The sequence below is a fragment of the Chrysochloris asiatica genome, unplaced genomic scaffold, assembly GCF_000296735.1.
Source record: "Chrysochloris asiatica unplaced genomic scaffold, ChrAsi1.0 scaffold00002, whole genome shotgun sequence".
NCBI lineage: Eukaryota > Metazoa > Chordata > Mammalia > Afrosoricida > Chrysochloridae > Chrysochloris > Chrysochloris asiatica.
In genome coordinates, this window is record NW_006408520.1 from 34,248,259 (window position 1) to 34,263,949 (window position 15,691).

The window sequence follows — 15,691 nt, forward strand, 5'->3', positions numbered from 1 at the left end:
GTTAGGTGCCATCCTCCACCCAGAGGAGAGGTGAGGGGAGATGCACAAGAACACCCATACTTGCAGATAGTAACCATAGCGACCCTATGCACAACAGAATGAAACACTGCCTGGTCCTGGGCCAACCTCACAATTGTTGCCATGCTTGAGCCCATTGATGCTGCCACTTTGCCAATCTATCTCGCTGGGGTCTTCCTCTTTTTCTCTGATGCTCCACCATACCAAACATGATATCCTTCACCAGCGACTGGTCCTTACTGACAATATATTACTGCTACTTAATAGATGTCTAGTGAGGGTGGTATGATGGAAACTTTATTCACAGACTTATGTTCAGATCTTGACTCATTCACTTCAATGCTGTAAAGTCTCAGGTAAATCCATCTCTGGGAGCCTCAATTTTTTTCATCTGTAAACGGGGACTAGTGATATTATTACATATTTTTACAGGTTATTGAGAGGAATAGAGATGAATATTAAAGAACTGACACACCTGAATAATGCAAAATTGCCACTTTTATTAATTCTAAGTATCACGGCACTTAACAACAACAACAACAAGTATCAGATATTGTGCTAACATTGCTAGGGAAAAAGACAATGTTTGCCCTCAGTTTGGAAGATGAAACACAATTATAGTATAGTCAATATTGAAGAGAAAAAGCTTACCTTGAGGTCCATTTCAACCATTTGATTTTTATTGCTCTTCTTTATCCATTATTTCTATGACCCATCCCCAATGGGTTATGATGTTGTTGTTATTGTAAAGTACTGTTGAGTCAGTTCCAACTCATAGCGACCCTGCATAGTGTTTCCAAGGAGCAGCTGGTGAACTCGAACCATTGACCTTGCGGTTCAAACTGACCTTGTAGTCTAGCACATCAACTCACAGTGCCACACCAGAACTCCAATAGGATATAGTGTTTTATTTTAAGTAAAACATTTAATTTTAGTATTTAATAGACTTTTGCTTTGTTTTTGATTATTTGTTTTATGACATTTGGGGTTCTCTGGAACACAACTTGTGTTTTATTCAAGCAAGATGAGTCCAGTGATCCAAACAAATAACATGAAGAAGATTCTTTTAAGAAATGTTGATCTATTGTTTTATAATACAACTTAAGTTCTGTATAGCAGAGAAACCATTCCAAAGGTACACACAAAAAAATGAATCCAGTGCATGCAAATAAGAGATAACCAATTTTGAAGTATGCATGTTTTTATTCACAATGTGATACATCCTTTGGCAAGTACAAAGTAAATGAATGCTTTCTGAGTTTGATGTATGTCACACACCTCATTGATAAGAACAACAGGACTGTTCTAGAACTAGGTTCTCATTTGTATGTTTCAGAAACTAGCTGCTTCCAGCATTTCAACTACATATCCCAAGGAATTTTGAGTTTTCTCTTTTTGCTTGGTCTATTCCTTAAATTCTGTCAATAATGAGGTTTGTTTCTCAGGCTTTATGTGCTGACCCAGGAAGTCTACTGAAATGTTTGTACAGGGATTCATAATGTGAATAGGACTCTCACAGTGTCAGTTATCGTTGGAAAGAGGTTGACATCAACAGAAATAGAATTAATATAACTTTGTGAGGAGACATTAGAGCCACATCCCTCAAATGGAATTATAATCCATCAGATATGAAGACTTTACAAGCATTAGGACCCTGGGGAATTGTTTTGTAGAGAACACTGTGGACTCTAAATACTCTTCACTGAAGCAGGCATAATGCATGTGCTGGCAATTGCAGAAATCAAATGCATATTTAAAAACAAAAGGTTTTCATTCAGAAATAGATGGTGTGTTTCTGCTTATTTCTAATGATTTCCTTCAGCTATTTAACTTTTTCAGCAGACCCTAAACTTGGCTATGATGATATAGTTCTCAATGTATTTTCCTTAACAATACAGTGAGTTGTTTGGATAAGGCGGAATTTTTCTTATCTAGGAGCTCTGGTAGTGTGGTGGTTACGATTCGGGCTGCTAACAGCAAGGTCAGCAGTTTGAAACTTCCAGCTGCTCCACGGGAGAAAGATGAGGCTTTCTGTTCCTGTAAAGATTTACAGCCTCGGAAACCCTGTTCAGGGCCACTATGGGTCGTAACCGACTCGAGGGCACTTAACAACAACAGCAACAACTAATATTTCCAGGCAATACGGAGTTCTGCATGGGTTTTCTCAGGTGATCCAGATTTCTGACTTTTTTCTCATCAGGGACTGAAACACCATAATCAAACTGTTATTGTTTGCAAAAACACAGCCATTGCAAAAACATTGTAAAGGACTCAGTGATTGCTACCTTGTTGTATAATTGAGACTAAATTTAGAAACACATTTTCTAGTGTCTTCTTCAAAATGTCAGAATAGGTATATTTTTAATTTCCTTGTTGGTAGCTCAAAATATATTTTCTGTAGAAATTGATTCAGGCCAAAGATACAAATTAATGTCACTGTGGGATAAAGCACTGAACTACAAGGTCAGTTTGAATCATAAGGTTGACAGTTCAAACTCACCAGCTGCTCCTTGCAAACCCTATACAAGGTCACTATGAGTAGGAATCGACTCAATGACACACAACAACAACAAAGCATAGTACTTGGAGTCTTCGTGTGGTACTGTAAGCTAAGCACAGGTCTGCTAACTGCAAGGTCAGCGATTGAAACCCACCAGTTGCTCCTTGGAAACCCTATTGGGTTGCTTTCAGTTGCAACTGACTCCACGGAACTTAACAACAAAGCATAGTACTTATTTTATTATCTACTGTGTGTTGTTGTTAAGTGCTGTCAAGTCAGTTCTGACTCATCGCAGCCCTGTATAGGGTTCCCGAGAATCTGCTGATGAGTTTGAACTGCCAACTTTCTGGTTCAAATTGGCCTTATGGTCCAGTGCTTTATCCTATATACTATTTACTACATACTTACATGCTGAAGTATAGCATTTAGATTAGCAGTTAGCAAACTTCTTGTCTCAGAACTCCTTGAAACTTAAAAATTATTGGGAACCTCAAAGTGCTATTGTTTGTGTGTGTTATGTCTGTCAATATATGTTTTTTAACAGACTCACTGCTGTTGAGTCAATTCTAACCCATAGCAGCCTTATAAGACATAGTAGAACTGTCCCATCAGGCTTTCAAGGTTATGATCTTTATGGAAGCATACTGACATGTATTTCTTCCATAGAACAACTGGTGGTTTTGAACTACTGATTTTTGGTTAACATGTGAATGCTTAGCCACTGTGCCACCAAATTTCCTATCAATATTTATCATCTAGAAATTAAAACTGAGAACAATTTAAATATAAAAATTTAAATTTAAAAAGCTTATGGAAATAGTAACCTTCTATATGGTTTTTATTTGACTTTTTTTTTTTTTTTCAAGACATCTAAGTGAGAAGACTGGCATTATTTTACAGTTTTACAAATCTTTTATTTCTGGCAGTATAGAAAATAGCTAGACATATCTTCTTCGACATTCAATCTGCTCTGATACATCATTTTATTGAAGTATATGAAGATGAAGAAAATATGGCTTTATACAGGTATCTGATTATAAAAAGGAAGACTATTTAATAACTTTTCAGATAATTATAGATATTATTACTTGTTAGTACACCAAAACTCAAGAAGTAATAAATTTCTCAAAGGTTACTTGCAATGTGGAATCCAAAATCATAGTAAGAGCTTGTCATACTCATAATACATTAAAATCTTTGGTTCTATTTTGCATTATGAATGGATTTCATGCATGATTGTATATAACATTATACATTCATTGGTCATATAGAAAATATTTGTTAACCAAATTATACATATCTTCCAAATGCTGACACATTTCATTATTCAATATTTAAAAAATCATATTTGTTCAAATCACTGCAATCTCATCAGAAAAGTCTTCAAGCTGTCAAAGTTTCAGTGGTAGATACAAGTTTTCCAAAATTCTAATTTTTATTTGAACAGGGGCTTTTGTTGCTACGAGTCACTGATGATGGTGCCCACAATACACTCTAGGTATGGAATCAGGGCTGGGAGTGTGATGAGTTGTCGTGCTGAGGAACTCTTTTTGATATAAACTTTCCAGAGATATTTCTCAGACTTATCTCTTACCACCACTCATCTCTCAAACTCTAAATACTGGCTTTTCTTTCCATTGCTACCAATGCTTAATAAGAATGACTTCCTCGTATATTAATATATTCTGGGAGTCTGCTTATAGAGGCAATCAAGGGCTGGTTTGTGGAGTCTTTCTCCTCATCCTACTCAGTTATGGAGTATGCAAATCACCATCCCTATCATCTAATGGATCCCAAGGCAGCATTTAAGAGAGCAAAACAATATATTGTTAGCTGTTGTTAGGTGCATTCAAGTTCCAACTATAGCAACACTATGTACAATAGAATGAAACACTACCTGGCCCTGTACCATCCTCAAAATTGCTGTTATGTTTGAGCCCACTGTTGACACCAAAATACCATGATGTCATTCCATCTCATTGGGTATCTTCCTCTTTTTCAATGACCCTCCACTTTACTAAGCATAATGTCATTGTCCAGGGACTGCCCCCTCCTAACAAATGCCCAAAGTACAAGAAATGAAGTCTCACCATTCTCACTCCTACAGAGCACACTGATGATACTTTTTTCAAGATAGATTGGTTTGTTCTTTTGGAAGTCCATGATACTTTCAATATTCTTCACCAACACCATAACTGAAAAGCGTCGTTCCTTCTCTGTTCTTCCTTATTCATTGTCAAAGTTCTATACACATATGAGGCAATTGAAAATACCATGGCTTGGATCAGGCACACCTTAGTCCTAAAAGTGATCTGTTTGTTCTTTAACAAAGAAGTCTTATACAGCAAATTTGCCTAATGCAACATGTAGTTTGATTTCTTGACTGTTGTTTCCATGAGCATTGATTATGAATTCACGCAAAATGAAGTCTTTAAAAAGTCTATCTTTTTTCCATTTATCATGATATTATTTATTGGTCCAAAGCATATGTTGTTGTTGTTAAGAGCTGTTGAGTTGGTTCTGACTCATAGCAACACTGTATAAGGTTTCCTAAATGGCACATTAGAACTTCAAATAGTTTGTGGAAAAATTCCATTATATTTCAATTTCATTTTTCCATGAAATTTTTGAAACCCCTTTGTACTATTTGTTGCTCTGACCAAGATTTTCTTCTTTTCTGACCCACTATGAAAAAAATCCTGTGATAATTAAATGATACACCTTGGTTTCTGAAAGTGAAGAGAACTTGAAGCATTTACTTATGGAAATTGACAGCCTTCAGTATGGATTACACCTCAACATAAGAAAACAAAAATCCTCATAACTGGGCCAATAAGCAACATCATGATTAATGAATATAGGATTGAAGTTGTCTTGGATTTCACTTTATTTGGATCCACAATTAAAACCCATGGAAACAGCAATTAAGAAATTTAAAAAATGTATTATACTGGGCAAATACACTACAAAAAACTCTGTGAGTGTTAAAAAGCAAAGATGTTGTCTCAATTATTTAGTGCTTCAATAGCAGAAAAACAAGTGACTGGCCTCTTTAGGAAAAAATAACTTTACCATAGTTCAGGAAGTTAGTCCAAATTTAGAGTGCTAGCTCGAGGGGAAGACATTCTCTCTCCATTGGCTTTGGAGCCAGGCCCTTGTCTCCTTTTAGCATCTGGAGGCTCAGTATTCCTTGGAGATTTACATGTGTTTTGGCTTCAATCTTTTCTAGGATCTAGAAGTTTCTCACTTCAGAGACCCAGGTTCCAACTCATAGCGACCCTATATAGGGTTTCCGAGGAGCAACTGGTGGATTTGAACCACTGACTTTGTGGTTAACAGTCCTGTGATTATCTGACAATGCTGGCACTGAAATATAAGGAGATTTCAAAAAGTTCATGGGAAAGTTCCATAACTTTTCATTCCATTTTTCCACAGAGTTTTTGAAGACCCCTCGTACATTGCCAGAGAACTTTTTTATTATATATCCACAAGAACATTTTATTATACTTTTTTCTGGTATCACTTAGTATGGTGGTAGTGTTGTTGTTAAGTGCCATTGAGTCAGTTACAACTCATAGCAACCCTGTATAGAGTTTCTGAGCAGCAGCTGGTGGGTTTGAACTGCTGATTTTGTGATTAACAGTCCAGCATCATACCACAACTCCAAATCAGCTAATGAAATGCCTAGATTTTCCTAAATGAAGACATTTATTGTTGTAGTTAGGTGCCATCGAGTCGGTACCAACTCATAGCGACCCTATGAGGTCATTGCTTTCCAACTAATTCTGTGTTTTGGCCTTAGATTGGTATTACATAGAGTGAATTATTAAATGAACACAACTCCACACCTCTGCATGTGACTTTTTGTGTGTGTGTGACTCTGTGTTGTTTGTTCAGGAACAAAGCACTTAATGAAGTGTAATATGGATCTGTTAAAAGGGTCAGAGACATGATGTTAGGAAAAGTGAATGTAAGATTTGCTTTTCCATTTAATTATTTCAACTTCATCTCTTATATATATATCATGATTGGTAAAGTGGAGGGTCAGCGAAAAAGATGAAGATCACCAACAAGATCTATTGGCACCGTGGCAGCAACAATGGGTTCAAACATAACAGCAGTTGTGAGGATGATGCAGTACCAAGAAGTACATAGGGTTGCTATGAGTTGGAACCTACTCAATGGCACCTAACAACAACAATATAACAACAGGTAAGTAAAAAAAAATTAATGACTGGTAACAAGGTCCTTTTACTTTGTCTTAAAGTTAGTTAAGAATCTGATATTTTGGTGTACTCGTGTGTTTCTTAGGCCCTCGATTCATTTTTATTGCACGTCTTTATATTTTGACACTAATTAGCTACAATTCCCAGGATTGATGAATTTTGAATCTCAGCAAGAAAATATTAAAGTCTTTTCCTACTAAATGTGATGTGGTATTCTAGACTGGATCTAGGAGCAGAAAAATAACAATAATGGTAGGGGGAGAAATGATGAAATCTGGATAAAGTCTATTGTGTGCCATTGAATCAGTTCATAACAACCCTGTATAGGGTTTCCAAGGCTGTAAATCTTTACGGAAGTGGAAAGCCTCATTGTTCTGCAGAGCAGCTGGTGGATTCGAATTGCTGACTTTGTGGTTAGCAGTCTAATGTATAACTCACTACGCCACCAGTGCCCCTTGAATAAACTCTATAATTAATAGTAATGTACAAATGTTTGTGGTTTAATTTCTTTCTTTCTTTTTTTAAGTACTATGCTGTTTTTGGGGCCCCGGCGTGGCTCTGTAAATCAGCACTGAACTTTGAACCATAAGGTTGGCAGTTCATACTCACCAGCTGCTCCTTGGAAACCCTATACAGGGTCGCTCAGAGTCAAACAGACTCAACAGCACTTCACAGTAACACTTGTACTTGTTGTTGTTAAGTGCCATCGAGTTGGTTCCAAATAACAGAGACCCAGTATGGGGTTTCCAAATTGCGATTGGTAGATTTGAACTGACCTTGTGGTTCGCAGTACAGTGCTTATCCTATAGCACCTCACGTAGAATCTTAACATTAGGGAAAACTGAATGAAGTGCGCATGGGAATGCTCCATTATCTTTGTGACTGCTCTATAAATCTAAATTCTAATTACTCTACAAGTAGAAGTTACTTAAAGAATATCTCTTTTGGAGTTAGTTAAGACCTGACTCCACATTTAGCAAAACCCTTGAAGGCTCTATGCCAACTCATGCTGCCCATTTGTAGTTAGACTAACACTGGTTTAATTTGTTCTGCTGGGATGCCAACAAAGCTACTAACAAGTCACAAAACACATTTGCTAAATATATAGGACAAGCAATTAAAACAGAGAAGGTGCTTCCTTTATACTCCATTCCTTGAGCTTTTATGTATAGATTCCACTTGAGTACTTTGTGCTTGGTGATATTTTGTTTTAATAATAATCCTTAAATCTTTTCATGGGTGACTGCTCTCATCCACCCCCGCCCTCCTCCAGAACACTTACCGTAATGCACTGAGCTGCAGGAAGTAGGCATTCATAGTGCTTAGATCTCTCTGACTAACTGACTGACTCAATGTGCTACCTGTAATTATATTTAAAAATTTAATCAGAACAGTTCTAGGGACTCAAGGGATAAAGTAAAAATCAGCTATTGAAGCAAGGTTTGCATAAATTGTCTAAATTGAATAGACTTCATTAAAACTTGTCAAAATGCAGAGTTTGTCAGTGGAAACCAGAATATCAAAAATTTAAACCACCCATATGAAAAATACTCAAGATAAAAGGTGAACAGTTCATGGTGAAGTTAGCATTTCTAGAATAAATTTTGGTCTAAACACAAAGTTATCAGACATACTTGGTCTTTTTGTTTTGTTTTGTTCTTGAAGGTAATCACGAATCACAAATAGTATTTTGCTTATGTCTTGAGAAATTCTGAAAAAAGGTCTGATATAGAAGGAACAATTTATCTCTCTGATCTTCTTCTGTACCCTCTATATGACCTGAAGTTTCAGCTACTTCAAAATACCAAGAATTATAATAGAGTTGTTGGAACCGACTCGATGGCACTTAACAACAACACTATTACAGATTCTCACAGTGTTTTCAATATATATTTTTTTAATTCTATAAAAGAGACACAGGAACGATCACTATTTTTCAAGTTATTGTTAAGTGCTGTCAAGTCATTTTTGACTCTTAGTCACCCTATATAGGGGTTACGAGGAGCAGCTGGTGGGTTTGAACTGTTGACCTTGTGGTTTGCAGTCCAGTGCTGATCTTACAGCATCATACCAAGAATCTACATTTTTCAAGTTGGAAAATACAAATTCAGTGATATTAAAAATAGCACCCAGATTAAACTACAAATTGTATTACTTAGGTCATTGCTTTTGCAACTAATTCTGTGTTTTGCCCTTACATTGGTATTTCTTAGAGTAAATTATTAAATGAACACAACTCCACACCTCTGAATGTGACTTTTTGTGTGTGTGTGACTCTGTGTTGTTTGTTCAGGAACAAAGCACTTAATGAAGTATAATATGGATCTGTTAAAAGGGGCAGAGACATGATGTTAGGAAAAGTGAATGTAAGATTTGCTTTTCCATTTAATTATTTCAACTTCATCTCTCATATTTCGGACATGTTATCAGGAGGGTTCAGTGCCTGAAGAACGATAGCTGCTTGGTAAAGTGGAGGGTGAGCGAAAAAGATGAAGATCACCAACAAGATGAATTGGCACAGTGGCAGCAACGATGGGCTCAAACATAATAACAGCAGTTATCAGGATGATGCAGTACTAAGCAGTACATAGGGTTGCTGTGAGTTGGAACCAATCCGATGGCACCTAACAACAACATTTCAACTTGAGCTTTTATTATTAAGATGGTGAAGCTTGATACAATTTTGGCAAAATGAATTTTAGAATGTGTGTGTTTATGTGTGTCTGTGTTTACATATATATGAGTATATGTATGTAAAGAGTCAATGGGTAGTGTACATAGTTAAGTGATTGACTACTAGCCAAAAGTTTGGCAGTGCAGACCTACCCACCCAAAGACACTTCAGAAGACAGGCCTGATAATCTGCTTCTGAAAGGTCACAGCCTTGAAAACCCTATGCAGCAGTTTTACTCCGCACACAGGGGAACCTTCCAGTAGGTGTCTACTTAAAGGCAACTGTAAAATGGAGTGCAGAGAGAAGGGAATGGCGGGATGAGACTGGAAAGTTAGGGCTTAAGAGACTGTAAGGATTTAAATCTTTATATATGTGGAATTAACTGTATGCCATTAAAGAATTTTCACCAGGGCAGGACATGATTAAAATCTGATTTGAAACAGTTCTCTCAATGCAGTGTTGGGAGAATCCAAGAGGAGTCTTAGGCAATTAAAGGGACCAAGTCAGTGGAGATGCAAATGTGAAAATTTTACTTTTGTTGCTAAATATTGTCTTCAAATGTGCCGATACAGTTTTCCTTCCAATTCCTTAATGACATCTCTGGCAGATGCCATAGCTTCTAGAGCACTTTCTGTTATTTAAAACCCAATCTGGTTTATCTAGTACAATTTTGTATCAATTTCAAACTTTTCCCCTCTTTTCCCCAAATTAGTAGGTTACCCAAGGCCTGAAGGAATCCCTGGAAGTGGGTTTGAAATATAATCTGTTTCTCATTCTTCTCTATTATTGATATTCTCTTTGGCCCTAAGAGGAGAGTTGGAGAAAAGTGAAAACTGCCTCCCAATTTATTGGTGCTACTGTGGATATACTCCTGTTGGTTGTTGTTGTTGTTGTCAGGTGCCATCGAGTCGGAACCGACTCATAGCGACCCCATGCACAGCAGAACGAAACAATGTTCGATCCTGGGCCAACCTCACCAACGCTGCCACCCCCGAGTCCATCAATGATGCCACCTGGCCGATCCATCTCGTTGGAGGTCTTCCTCTTTTTCTCTGACCCTCCACCCTACCCAGCATGACTTCCTTCTCCAACGATTGTTTCCTCCGGACTACATGTCCAAAGTAGGAGAGACGAAGCTTAGCCATCCTGGCCTCCAAGGAGCACTCTGGCTGCACTTCTTCCAAAACAGATCTATTGGTTCTTTTGGCAGTCCATGGCACCCTCAGTATTCTCCTCCAACACCACAACTCAAAGGCATCAATTCTTCTACGATCCTCTTTATTCACTGTCCAGCTTTCGCATCCATATGAGGCTATTGAAAACACCATGGCCTGGGTCAGGCGCACCCTAGTCCTCAAGCTGACATCTCTGCTCTTCAATACTTTAAAAAGTTCCTGTGCAGCAGATTTGCCCAGTGCAATACGTCGTCTGATCTCTTGACTGCTACTTCTGCGAGTGTTGATAGTTGATCCAAGAAGAATGAAGTCCTTGACAACTTCAATCCTTTCTCCATTGATAAGAATGTTGTTTATTGGTCCAGTGGTGAGGATTTTTGTTTTCTTGACATTGAGATGCAATCCATATCCTGTTGGTAAGCATCCAAATATTGCCTCTGTGATTAAGCATGTTTATTCATTCTTTAGGAGGTCCTGCAAGGGCTGATTCTCTGCACATTTACCTGATGTAGGAGAATCAGCCTCTTATGACACCTTACCTCAGCAGTATGTCGCAAAGTCTTTTGATGTTGGGGTACTCTTGCCTGATGTGTGGCCCTCTTGGGCAGGTACCAACAATTCAGCTCAGGCTTGCCTTTCTTCACCTGTATCTTCTAGGAAATCCAAGCATCATGCCACACCAAAGGTGCCATCTCTCCTTGTTCTTCAGTTCTTGTTTTTCCCTTGGTCACATTGGTCCTGAGAGGTCAGCAAGTCATCTACCTAAGCAGATGCCCATTCTAGCATTGGAATGATCATTCCCCTTCTTACAAACATTTCCAGTTTTGTAAGAAATTCGATTGGGTATTCTTACGTAGGAGATAGGGGAAGAGCCATGTCATTTACCTCCAGGGACTCACTTCATGTGAGTTTTCTCTGATATAATACAGAGGGGTAGAGGAAAGTCTGATGTTTGAAGAAGGAAAGTCAATTCTGCTACCCACTGGTTCTGCTTTAGATGGTGGGGATTCCTTGATACCTGTTGTTAGCTTTGGAGCTTGGTGGCAGTTCTGAGAACACAGGGAGAAAACAATTTATTATCCTGAAATATCAAATATGAGAGGAGAGGGAGAGGGAGTGTTAAGGATGATTCCTAGTTTCTGACTTGAAAAATTAATGTTTTTAAGATAGGGAAAAGTCAAGAGAGTCCCAGGTTGTTATGGTAGAGGGGAGGCCATGAATTTGATTTTGGACATTTCAAATGTGAGGTACCTTTTGAACATCTAACTGGAGTTATCTAAAAAGGCAGTTGGACCTATGGACTGGGGATCAAAGACATCTGAGCTAGAGATATAAATTTCAGGGTTATTGGTATATAGATTTAAGAAAGGGAGGAACCAGTGTGCCTCTGTAGGTTAATGCGCTGCAAGGTCATTTAGCACTGCAAGCTAGACAGTTCAAGCTCACCATTTGCTCCTCAGAAACCCTATACAGGGTCACTATGAGTTGGAACTGGCTCGACGGCACTTAACAACAACAACAATTAACTTCCAAGACAGGGTATAATGTAAGAACAACAATCACTCTAGAATTGATCTTTCAGGAACCCCAAAAGATAAATGAGACTAAGAAAGATAGCAGAAGGAAATAATTGAATATGTGGTGGGATAGAAGGCAAGAGAAGAGAGTGCTTCATAAAGGGAAGACATTCACATATTGAATGCTACTAAGAGGACAAATAAGCTGAGGACTAAAATGTCATCAGACTTAATAACATGGAAATCACTGGTGACTTTAGTGACAGTCATTTCATGGGAATGGAGGAAACTGAAGTTAGGTTGAAGGTAAAGGAACTTGATGTGAGAAAAGGGAGACAGAGAGAATAAAAGTCCTTTAGAAATTTGTCGAGAAATGGTTGGTGGTTATGTGCCGTGGAGTCGGTTCAGACTCATAGAGACCCTGTACAGATTTACAGGGTTTCCGAGGCTGTAAATCCTTATGGGAACAGAAAGCCTCCTCTTTCTCCCATGGAACAGCTGGTAGTTTCAAACTGCTGACTTTGCGGTTTGCAGCCTGATTCGTAACCATTGCGCTACCAGAGCTTCTTAAATAGGAAAAATAGGATGGCAGCAAGTGGAAGAGGGGCTAAGGAAGGGTGGGTAAGTGGGTAAGAGATTGAGGAGGTTTGAGACTGGTGGGAGGGATCCAAAATAGAGGCAGGGTTGGGAATTAAACACTTTAAGAGGGAAGACATTTGAAGTGGGATTTGAACACATAAAGAGAAATTGACTTTGGTGGTGGTGGTGGTGTGCCGTGGAGTTGGTTCTGACTCATAGCGACCCTGTACAGGGTTTCCGAGGCTATAAATCTTTATGGGAGCAGAAAGCCTCATCTTCCTCCCTGGAACAGCTGGTAGTTTTGAACTGCTGACCTTGAAGTTTGCAGCCTGATTTATAACCACTACACTAGGCAGGAGGAAAGAAAGTAAGAAAGGGTTGGTGCAATTTTATGCAAATGTGTATGTTTCAGCTTGGGAAAAATGAGGGCTTTCTGACCCTTCTGTGTAGGGTAGGTGAATCTGCTCATGCAGGAGATCCCTTGAAAGCTTTTATCTAACCTGAAAACAGTGTTTATTATTACTGTTTTACTGTAATCTATAGAAGCTTTTAGATTTTAAATTTCATTTGATCTAAGATATTTTCCTAGATAGCACATCTCTCTCCATCCAAGGCAGCCCTGTATTGTCACAAATATGCTAAAAACCAACCTTTTGATTAGCCAAGCATGTTAATCATTTGCACTACCCAGGGATTCCAGACATGATGAAACAGAAGTTATATTTTTATAGCTAGTAATTTTGGTTTACTTACTAATATGGATCCCAGAACAAACTAAAGCCTAAGAGATTAGAAGGAAACAAAGTATTTAATTGCTTTTAGTAGAGTCTAGGCTTGCTTCTGGAGTCTTGGTGTGATAAGCATTGGACTGCTAATCTTAAGGTTGGTGCTTCAAACCTACCGACTGCTTCTAGGAAATTCTGTACAGGGTTGATCTGAGTCAGAACCAACTTGAACTTAACAGCTGGCTTGCTTCTTATTAAGGTATCTCTGGCTTTAGGATTTTGACTTTGGATTTAGGGTGATTGTTTTCATAATCATAACGTGCAATGTCCTTGGTCAACATATAATAAACCCAAACTTATATTTCTATAAGTTTAGATTTCCAAGCATCTTTCCAAGTTCACAAAGTGGTAATTTAGAAACTGCAAAATAAATTTATAACAAATCTTATTATATAACATTTAGTAGGTGACCAGCATGTTTAGAAAGCCAGGAAAACCAGTTTTATATGGCATCAACTTTAACTGGACTTACAGGCTTAGGCAAGAGGATACAATAATTGTTTTGTTAGCAAAAAGTCTCAGAGTAAATGAGTTGAGATTCTCTGATACATGACCAATTAGTGGACCTCATAGCACTGATTGTAGCACATCAGGCTTACTCATGAATTAACAAGTTCATTCATTAGTTCTAATTCCCCAAGCTAGGTGGGGTAAATTATTTTTTATAAAGTTCAAGTTTCTTCTCCAGGGACTGTTTCTTCCTAATAATGTGTCTGGAATATGAGAGATGAAGTCTCATCATCCTGGCTTCTAAGGAGCATTCTGGCTGCACTTCTTCCAACAGAGATTTGTTCTTTTTTATAGCACTCCATGGTACTTTCAATATTCTTCTCCAAAACCATAACTCAAATGCATCAATTCTTCTACAGTCTTCTTTCTTCACTCTCCAACTTTCACATGCATATGAGGCTATTGATAATATAACAGCTTGGGTCAGGCACACCTTAGTCCTCAAACTGACATCCTTGCTCTTCAACACTTTAAAAAGGTCTCATGCAGCAGATTTGCCGAATGTAATACATCGTTTGATTTCTTGGCTGCTGCTTCCACGAGTGTTAATGGTTGAGCCAAGTAAAATGAAGTCTTTGACAACTTTGATCTTTTCTCCATTTATATGGCTGTTGTTCACTGGTCCAGTGGTGAGGATTTTTGCCTTCTTTATATTGAGATACAATCCATACCGAAGGCTGTGGTCTTTGATCTTCATCATTAAGTATTTTAAGTCCTCTTTGCTTTCAGGAAGTAAGGTTATATAATCTGTATCACAGGTTGTTAATACGTCTTCCTCCAATCCTGGTGCCATGTTTTCCCTAACATAATCCAGCTCTTGGAATATTTGTTCAGCATACAGATTGAGTAAGTATGGTGCAAGAATACAACCCTTGGTGCACACCTTTCCTAATTTTAAACCATTCAGTGTCCCCTTTTTCTGTTCAAACAACTGCCTCTTGGTCTATGTACAGGTTCTTCATGAGCACAATGAAAGGTTCTGGAAGACTCACTCTCTGCAATTAAGTTCATAGCTTGCCATGATCCACACAATCGAAAGCCTTTGCATAGTCAATAAAGCACAGGCAAACATCTTTCCAGTATTCTCGGCTTTCAGCCAAGATCCATCTGACTTCAACAGTGATATTCCTCATTCTAAGTCCTTGTCTGAAACTGGCTTGATCCTCTGAAGTTTTCTGTCAATGATGGTTGCAGCCATTTTTTATTATCTTTAGCAAGGTTTTACTTGCGTGTGATATTAATGATAATTGCCCATGGTTTCTGCATTCTGTTGGTCACCTCTCTTTGGAATGGGCACAAATCTCTTCCAGTCAGTTGGCCAGGTAGTTGTCTTCCAAGCAGTTACAATTGTTGTTATGTTGTTAAGTGCCATCGAGTCGGTTCTGACTCATTGCAGCCCTGTATAGTGTTTCCAAGGAGCAGCTAGTGGATTTGAACTGCCAGCCATGTGGTTCACAGTTCAGTGCTGATTCTTCAGTGCCACACCAGGGGTCCAGTTGTCATTAGTAACTAAAAATATGTGGGGTTTTTTTTTTTAGTATTATCTTTACCTCTACAGAACTCAAACAAATATTCAAAAAATTGCAAAAGCAATATTGGAGGTAAGCAGAAAATAATGTGTTACAAATGCTTGTGAATAGAGAGTTTGAGAGTACATATTTGGAGATTCTAAAGGAGTCCCATTGTAGTGCTGCAGGATAATGTACT